The 9,866-nt window shown below is 49.2% G+C and overlaps 1 long non-coding RNA gene across 1 annotated transcript; it reads left to right on the top strand.

Moving 5' to 3' along the window:
* The first annotated feature begins 858 nt into the window (after window positions 1–858).
* Window positions 859–2,230, top strand: LOC115286927. The gene is made up of 2 exons (XR_003906340.1): window positions 859–978; window positions 2,030–2,230. It is a non-coding gene; the product is annotated as an uncharacterized LOC115286927 (long non-coding RNA).
* The last annotated feature ends 7,636 nt before the right edge of the window (window positions 2,231–9,866 follow it).

The following is a 9,866-nucleotide window of genomic DNA, read 5'->3' on the forward strand; positions in this document are numbered from 1 at the left end:
ACAAAAGGAACCTGAGCCAGAAATCAAGCTAAGAGCTTCTTCCCTTTCCTGATCCCAGTTAGTTCCCCCAAGGAGCCAGAGGATGTGTCTAGTCCTTTTACAGATGAGGAAGCTGACGCCCAGATAGCTTCAAGGACCACTGAGGTCACTCAGATGGAAGGTGGCAGAGTCCTGGAGGTGACCTGCATCAGAAAGTGCTCCAGGCATAGCGGAGACATGGCAAAGGCCTTGGAGAGGGAGAGGGCACAGGAGGCTTAGGGACCAAGCTGGGAGTGATAAGAATGGACACAGGGATCGAGGAGGTTGTGGGAGGGAGGTAAGACCTGGTGGGTGAAGCATCCCCCCATCCCTTGCCCAGAAGGCCCCAGGAACACAAACCAGCAGTCAGTCCTAAACAAGTGCTACCTCTGGGACAATAGGTTCTGTCCTACATTTTTAGACTCTGATCAAGAAGAAGGAAAAAGGGGGCAGGGGGGAGCCTTGTCAGTGGGTGCCCAGTTACAAAGCCGAGCTACAGCAAATCTTGGGACCAGAACCTGAGGGCTTAGCTGTCACAAAGTCCAGCTTGTTACAGATTTCAATGCTTAAAAAAGCAGGGGTCTGAGGAAGCTCCTTGCTCCCTTTCTTCCTTCTTTTCTTTATTTTTTATTGAGATAGAAATGACATAAAACATTTAATTGGAAACATGCAATGTATGGATTTGAAACCCTTATAAATGGCATTATGGTTACCAGCGTAGCTTTATCAATGCCTCTATCATTTTACATAATTATCACTTCATTGTTGTGATGAGAACACTTAGGATCTGGTCTCTTAGCAACTTTGAAGTACACGATCCAGTGTTGTTGACTATATTGACTGCGCTGTGCCTTAGAGCTCCAGAGCTCACTCGCCTTCTAGTTGTGCATCTATTCCCTTTGACCGACATCTCTCCCGTCACCAGACCCTCCATCCCTGCGGACCCCTCTCTCTTTGCCTGTGAGTTCTGCTTGTTTAGATGGTACATATAAGGGATATCATACAACATTGCCTCTGATTTATCTCACTAAGCATAATGCCCTCAACATCCTTCCATGTTACAAATGGCAGGAATCCCTTCCTTCTCATGGCTGAATAATATTCTCTTGCATGTATTATGTGCATATACAGACATTTCTTTATCCATTAATCTGTTAACACACCCTCTGGCCGTTTTCACATCTTATCTATATCATACTATGAATAATCTTGCACTGAACAAGGAGTGCAGCCATCTCTTCATAGTTTGTTGTCATTTCCTTTGGATAAATACTCATGGGTGGAATTGTAGATCATAGGGGACTTCTATTCTTAATTTTTTTGAGGCACCTGCATACCGTTTTCCACAGTGGCCGCACCAATTTACATTCCCACCAACAGTGCACATCCTCACCATCATTTATTATCTTTTCTCTTCTTCTTTTTTAAAATTATTTATTTATTTTGAGAGAGAGAGAGAGAAAGAGAGAGAGAGAGAGACAGAGGGAGGGAGGGATAGGGAGAGGGGGAGAGAGGAAATCCCAAGGAGGCTCCATGCTGCCAGTGCAGAGCCTGACATGGGGCTCTATCCCACGAATTGCAAGATCATGACCTGAGCCAAAATCGAGAGTCAGATGCTCCAGTGACTGAGCCACCCAGCACCCCTATCTTTTGTCCTCTTGATGATAGCCATGCTAACAGGTGTGAGGGGATATGTCACGGTAGTTTTGATTTGCATTTTCCTGATAATTCGTGATGTTGATCATCTTCTCATAAATTCGTTGGCCATTGGGATGTCTTCCTTGGCAAAATGTCTATTCAGTGTCTCTGCTTCCTTTTTAATTGGATTGTTTGGGGGTTGTGTTATTGAGTTATTTCAGTTCTTTAAATTTTTTAGGTATTAACCCCTTAAGCAATAAATGGTTCACAGATATTTTGTCCCACATTGTATGTTGTCTTTTCATTGTGTTGATGGTTTCTTTGCTGTGTAGAAGCTTTAGAGTTTGATGTACCCTTTTTCCTCTTTTCTCAGGCATGAAATATTGCTGACCCACTCTGAGCCAGACACGGAGAAAACAATTTCCAGAGCACTTTCCCTTCTATTATCTTCTTTGATCCTGGTATCTCCTCCAAGAAGTGTAAAATATCATTTCTATTTAAAATGATGAGAAAACTAAGGTCCCACAGCTGGTCACTGGCCATATGTGGACCTGAGCTCAGATTTAAGCTTAAAGACATGGTTTTGTGCTGTTTTTCCCACACCTTATAGCCTCACCCTCACCTTCTCCTTTCTGAAGCAGCTGTTGAACAAACCCAGCCAGTCCCCTCGGGCTCCATCCCCACCCCAGCCAGGGTTGCCATCAGAGAAGGGACAGGCCAAGACATTAAGAGAGCTCTTTGGCAGGCAGGCCTGAGTGTCCTAGGTCATAGGCCATCCCAGAATGAGCTAAATCTACCCCCCACGTCCCTGCCCAAGTGGCAAAGGAGCAGGAGACCAAAGGGAGGAACATGGTAACCATCTGCAAATCTCTTGCTTGAGAGGTGTGAACACCAAGAACCAGGACTCAATGTGCACCCCCAGGACCTAGGGCTGGGTAGCCAAAGGAAGCTGCAAGAGGGGTTAGGTAACAGAGGAGGGGGGAGGAGGCTTGGAGGCTGGGGGGAGGCTGACCCACAAGGGCCAGGACGTGCAACTGCCAATGGGTCTGGACACAGCTCTCTGACAGGCAGGGGCTGAGCCACGTGGCACCACCAGACCCGGCAGGGACAGCTCACTGCCGCAGGCTTCCTGCAAGGAGCACAGGCTGGCCCAGGAGCCTCGGAGAGCTCAGAGTACTCAGATGGGGAGGAGGACGAGGCTGGCCTCTGCTGGGAAGGCTGGCAGTGGGGGTGAGGGAAGCAGCACCCTGGCCTGACAGATGCGTTTGGCAGCGGCTTCTAGAACTCTGCCTGCCCCAGAGCTTCACCACGTGTTCTTTTCTGTTTCTGTGATGACAAAGATAAAGAAGGAGGAAAACAAACCAACAAAACATGCAGAACTCCTCTCTCACCTCCTTTGACCTTGTGGAAGGCAAGCCCACTGGGAGGCAGTGGGTTTGGAGAAGGAGCATGGGAGGAAGTTGGATACAGGGCTCCCAGCTCACCCCGGATTCGGATTCAGGAGGACCGCCCCCGAGCGGTAGCTGGGAGCCAGCCCCACCTGTTCCCACCCCCACCCCCTGGCTTGGGAAAATGATCAGGATAAGCTGCCCCCGAGATGGACGCCAGCACAGGCCACCCAATCTCTGGAAGCCACAGCCCGTCCCCTTATCTCCGCAGCTGTCGGGCAGCCTGGGCGGCAACAGGCTCTGGTTACAGGGTATAAACAGGCCACAGAGTTGGCTGGCTCGAGTCTGGCCCATGCCCTTGGCTCTTCTGTCTTCAAGTGGGGGAGGCAGGTGAAAGGAGGGTAAGGGGAGGCAGAGAGGAGGCGGAGGAGGGATTTGCAAGGTGGGGTTCTTCCTCCCTGCCCCCTCCTCCTCCTGTCCTTTTATGCTCCTCTAGATTTTCTCCAGTGGCCACAGACCTTCCTTTCCCAGGGCAGCCATGTGTACAGGTCCCTGTGACTTTGGCGTGGGCTGAGGCACACGTGAGCAGCCCATCTTACAAGTCTGTCAGGTCAGAGTTGTGTTGCTTTTGGCCAAAAGCCACCCCATCACCCGTGTGCATACACATAGTCCCTTTCATGGGAGCAACAGACACCCACAGGTATTTGTCTTCTTCCCAATCCTAAGCCATGGGATGGAAGGTTTCTCTCTGTTTTGGCTCTGGGAGCCCCCCGTTGCACCCAAAACGGTGTCCTGTATCTTTGGAGAATTTAACCAAGGCTGCAGGTGAGCAATGTGTGTGTGCATAACAGGGCTTCTGGGGTCAAGTTTGCAAACCCAATAGGAAGAGCCTCTCTCTCTCTCAAATCCAAGGCTGGTCTTCTTACCAGAGAGCCTCCCCTTATCCGTCAGAACCAAGGACGGCTGGGTCCAAATTTTCTGCCTGGTGCCAGAGAACTTCAGAGGGTGGATGCTCCCCGGCAGGCCCGGCGGGTCTATGATTCTGAACACCACATGTGCGATCCCACATAAAGTCGAAGAAGCTCTGGAAGGTGAACCAGTGTTGATCCAAGTGGAGTGTTCGGCTCTCAAAAGGACAGGAAGATCAACTTGACTCTGTCTCAGCACCACCTCTGGGTTGTTAATTGGAAAGTTTGTGGAAATTTCTCTGTAACACTGATTTGACAATTATTATAGATGGGTTCCCGATCATGTAAGCGGCTAGGTTGCTGCTACTCAAGAGTCATGTGACCTTGAGTGTCTCTTCACTCCCTCTGTAGTCTGTCTCCTTCTAATAAAATACAGTGGTCTAATCAATCTCTAGGCGCTGATCAATCCACACCCACCAATTGATCTCTATGTGCCGATCAATCTATGTGTGCTCACCAGCCCACAGGTGCTGATTGATTGTGCACACGAAGGGATCCCAGTAGTCTTCTTTATTTTGATAATGTGGGAAAACAGGGAGCTGAAAGAATAGGGGCCTTTAGAAACTGCTGTTCGGTGGAAAACCACTCCCAGAAGGAACAGTCAGCAAGAGAACAAGGAATAGAAGACAGATTTCAGAAGACCAAGTTAGGGGTCAGAAGAAAACCCCGTGCGCTTACAGAGAGCCCAGGTCAGGCCAGGCCAGGATTCTGTGGGTTGAATTATGGAGCTACCAAAGTGCTCTGCTTTCATTCATTTATGAACTCAGTTTGTGTAGATTTGGGGTGTGTGTGTGTGTGTGTGCTTGTGTGTGTTTTAACTTGGCTGACTTGAAACTTCCTTCTTGGAAGGAGACATTTCCTTCTCTTTATTTACCATATATAAAATTAAGAAAATTGTACATATCACAAACATACAGCATGGACAGCAAGAAATGCCTGGGGCCTGGTCCACTGCCACGCCTCCTAGGTAATAATTTAGCTGTAAATCTTGCACACAGCAGAGGTAGGCACCAAGGCAAAGGCCCTTCCCAGAGGTCAGGCGCCTGGGCCATACTGAGGGTCTCACCCCACATCCAAACAGTAGCCCCTCCTCATTTAGATATTCAACAAACCTGTTAGCTGACACACACTCACAGAAGCATGGGCACACACACACACAGTGGCTTCATAAATGCATGTTGAATAAGGACACTTAATTATGAATTTAAGGAATAATGTGTATATGCAACAATTTTTGTTTGCATGCCTACAACACGCAGGAACCTGGGTTAAAATTAGGCCAATTGCAGAGATTCATCTGCTAGAGCAGAGAAAACATGATTCAGGACTGGTTAGCAATTTAATCGAAGAGCTAAACTATTTTTGAAATAGCCCTGAACGATGATCTTTTCTCTGCACTTGGACAGCCAAGCACATGCGCCTTGGCATAAAAATGTTCTTGAGCTCCAAGCTGGGGAAGAGGCATGTGGCTGAAAAGACCTTCAAGCACTTCCAGTCCTTTCCACACTCCTGGAAGGTTTTGAAGGAAAAAGGAGAAGAAAAAGAAAGGAAAAAAAAAAAACACCCTTTGGTCTCGATAAGCACCCTCTGTACTTGCATTTGTCTCTTCAGACGTGGCTGGCCAAAGAGTCGGCTAAAAATATAATGAAGGGGAGGGGGGAGTGGCGGTGCCCAGCAGGGAGAATTTTTAAACAAACCCGATTCATTCTGACTGCCGTCCTCCACAAATTCACCTCGATGTTAAAGTCTATCACCATCTGCCCCTCTTCTCAGCCCTTTTTTTGGCACTTGACATGGGTAAATTATTATTATTTTAATAAAAGGGAAAAAAAGCACACTCGTTTTGGTTCTTTCTATGGGGCTCAAGAATCTCTGAGGCCAAGAATGACTCCAGTCTGAAGCAGGTCTGTGTTCAGAGCCCCGGTCCCTCCCAGGGGAGCGGAGGGCAGGGGCTGTAAGATGGGCTCATGCAGCGGGCAGCGGACCCCACCAGATCCCAGAGGTGGACGGGAATTCCTGTCAGAGGCTTGCGAAGAGCCAGCCAGCTGGAAATACCCACACATATCCTGTTTCGCAGCTTCCAGGATCTGGTCACCCATGTCGTCCTTGGAGTTGGCCAGAGAGGGAGAGAAGAGGAGAGCCCGGCAGGAGCCGTCCGGTAGCCGGGTGGTTAGCTCACTGGGTTCCTTGGAGCCCACTGTAGCTCTTCGCTTTCAGCCAAACCCAAAGGTTACTGGAGCAGGCCGGGCCTGCCGGGGCTCGGAGAGCTGAGTCATCCACGGGACGGAATCACAGGGGCTATAAATTACCCTGTGTTTAAGGACAGCTTTCTAAAACCCTGGCTTTGGGCTTGGAGTCTTTATTTATATCTCTCACAGGAATATTTTTCAAACCCATGACAGTGCACTCCGTGTTGCTTTGGGGACATTCCAAGCACCTGGTCTCCTCTATAATGAGCCCTGCAGGCGCCAGGCCCCCAGAGTCCCTGGGCCTGGACTCTGGGTCGGCTCACACCCACACGTACATGCTTTTGCCGCCAGGCCAGGCCCCATCTCGTGCTTGGAAGTACACCCACCTCGCTGGCCCAGCATCACGTGCAGGTACCAACACCTTCAGACACACACGTACTCGCACACGCACGCACGCAGACGCTCACATGCTCCAAATGCAAAGGCCACAAGGAACCCATTGGTGCTCTGTACCTTCCAGAGACGGTCCTGCTCACGATGAAACAGACACCACACCAGAACTTCCCCTCAGGCTGCAGGTCTCCAGGGACCACATGCCCACCGCTCTTGCTCAAAAGAATTCAGCAAGTGACCAACCACTTTTTATTTTCCTGGGCAACTTGGTCCGAGGTCGTCGTCCATGTTCCCTGTGCCTCACAAGGTGCACAGAGAAGTGACACATGGTACAAGCTTCTAACAGTTCACACCCTACAGAACAATTCCTCAGCCCCATTCCTCCCATGTTGGGGTGAAGAATCCGTGTAGACAGCCCTCCCCCCTGGATTATCTAGAAGTTAGAAGCAAACACTGTTGAGAGGAGAGAAAGAGGGGTAAGGTTGTCTCTCCTGCTAATAAATCTTGGTTCCTTCTAATCCCTCCGCATCCCACACCTTCATGCTGTCTGTATCTCCGCCTCCCTAGGCTTTTCTTCTTCTTCCCTGCCCTGTAATTAGATAATTTTGTACTGTTTGGTAAATCACTGGTTGTTAATTATTTATTCCCTTGGTCTCTTTACCATTATTTGTTCTTTTCAAAGTCTCTGCAAGATGGAAGGAGAGAGTCTCATTCTTCCCATTGTACTGAGGCACCAAGCAGACAAAATACATTGCTTGGGGTCGCAGAGGGCAGGGGCTGGGATGGATCTGAGGCCAGCCCTGTCCCCAGACCCTGCCTGGCAACTTCCTTCTGGGACAATGAAGCGAGGACATGTTGCAGTTCCTCTAATTCACCCAGCCAACATCTCTGAGCCCTGAGTCCCCACCTCCAAATGACACAGAATTGCCCCCGTGCTTGGGAATCGGGACCTCCAAGGTTTTGAGGCAAGGTCTTATGAAGATGTCCTCACTTCTCAGTAGAAGGAATGGTGAGGGCCCTATATGGGGCAACAGTGACCCCATTATTGATTGAACCATAATGTGAGAATTTACAAAAATGTCAGAAAGTCTTACGTGGGGTCACGTAGTGTATCCCCAGGTTCTCCCTCTCCTCACCCTGCTTCCCCACTCCTCCTAAACACCTCCTGTTCACACTCCTTCTGTGCCCTTAGCCCTCCAGCGTCTCAGCTACCGTGCAAGCATGGATGTGTGCACGGACTCACTTCCTCCCCACTTGAGCATCAGACCATCCTCTCCCGCTGCTTCCACATCCCTGGGATGTCCGCTCTTTTGGCCAGTATTTTTAAGCAGATTTCATTATTGTTGATGATGATTAAATTTCCACAAGGCACTAATTTTGGCCATATTTGTGGCATGTAAATGTTTGCACCTTACCCTTCCATGCCTGTCCAAAGGTTCCAATTCAGTTGTGCCTCTCCTGCAATAATGTACATGCTGGTAGCTTCCACCTGGCCCTCCTGACCCTCTCCCCAACCTTCTCCAGGTGCTCGAGTCTCAGGAGGCCGACCCCGATGGCCTACATCAAGGGGCTCCAGTGCCCTGAAGCTTTCATCCAGATTCGGCCAGTGGGAGGCACCACCTGGAGGTCAGAGAGTGAAGGCAGTGGAGTCTGAGCAATGACGCCTTGCTGCCCTGTCCCGGGCTCCTCTGCAGCCGTCATTCAGTCTGCACCGCAGAGCTATTGTGCAGAGTGTTTCTTTCCTGGATTGTTAACAAATCACTACAACCACAGTGGTTTAAAACAACAGAAATGTATTCCCTCACCATTCTGCAGGTCGGTGGTCAAACTGGAACCAAGATGTCAGTGGGCCATGCTTCAGGGGCTCTGAGCCAAACTCTCCTCTTCTGGCTGTCAGCATTCCCTGACTTGTGGCCCCACTGCTCCAATCTCTGCCTCTGTGGCCACACTGCCTCCCCCTTTCCTCTGTCTTCTCTTCTGTCTGCCTTAGACTTCCTTTACCTTTCTTTTATTCATGCTTGTCATTGGGTTTAGGACCCATGAGGATAATCCAGGACAACCTCCTCATCTTGAGAGCCTTAACTTAATCACACCCGTAAAGACTCTTTCCAAATCAAGTAACATTCACAACATTCCAGAGATTGAGCTATGAATAAATCTTTGGGGGGACGGGGGGCACCATTCAACCCACTACAGCTACCCTCTCTGGGGTCCAGTAATTGCTCTCTCTCTGCCTAGGGGTCGTGATACTGTTACTAGCCCTGCAGACTTGAAATGTCCTTGGTTGGGTCCCCTTTGTCATTCCCACACCTTAAATAGAGTCCCTTTATTAAATTTTCTTCTAAATGCCTCATTCCAGGGGCGCCTGGGTGGCTCAGTCAGTTGAGTGTCTGATTTCGGCTCAGGTCATAATCTCATGGTTCATGGGTTCAAGCCCCACATTGGGCTCTGTGCTGACAGCTCAGAGCCTGGATGCTTCTTCAGGTTCTGTGTCTCCCTCTCTCTCTGCCCCTCCCCAGCTTGTGTTCTGTCTCTCTGTCTCTCATAAATAAATAAATAAATACATACATACATACATACCTGGTTCATGTGCCACCTGTTTCCTGCAAGACCCTGACTGATGCAGGAATCTTGAGATTATAGACATTGGGGAGAGTCCATATAATTCACCCTATGTGGCTCCCAAAGCAAAGTAAGGGAAAGTCAAGACTTCTTATAATGGATGTACAAACGATGAGACTATGGGCTTCACAACAGGAGGGACCCAGACTCCAGGAGCAGCCTCATAGAAAGATTAAATGCCTTGCTTGTGTGGGTCCTTTCTAAACTCAGCCCGAGGTGTGAAATAAGACAGTGCAATTAGAATGCCCACAAGTCCTTCCCAGCCCCTTGCCATGATGAAAATCCCAATAGAATATTTTGGTGGCAAATAACACACCAAATCCCCTTCCAGTCCTGCCTCAAATGGCTGAATTGGTGGTTCCCTAACTTCAGCATTACTTAGAGAGCTCCTTAAAACCTGAATGCTGGGTTCTGCTCCAGAGTTTCAGATTTGGTAGGTCTGGGTGAGACTCAACAATTTGTGTTTCTAACAAATTAGAGGTGCTGATCCTCCCAGTCCAGGAACCATACTTTGAAAACCACCGGACTAAACAATAAGAAAAATGTACTCTCTCATGAGCAAATGCCCTTGGGGAGGGTGGCTACAAGGTTAGTTGATTCACTAGCTCAGTCAGGTCCTCAAGGACCTGGCTCCACTCTGCTCTGACATT

This window comes from Suricata suricatta, chromosome 3, assembly GCF_006229205.1.
Source record: "Suricata suricatta isolate VVHF042 chromosome 3, meerkat_22Aug2017_6uvM2_HiC, whole genome shotgun sequence".
In the NCBI taxonomy this organism is placed as follows: Eukaryota; Metazoa; Chordata; class Mammalia; order Carnivora; family Herpestidae; genus Suricata; species Suricata suricatta.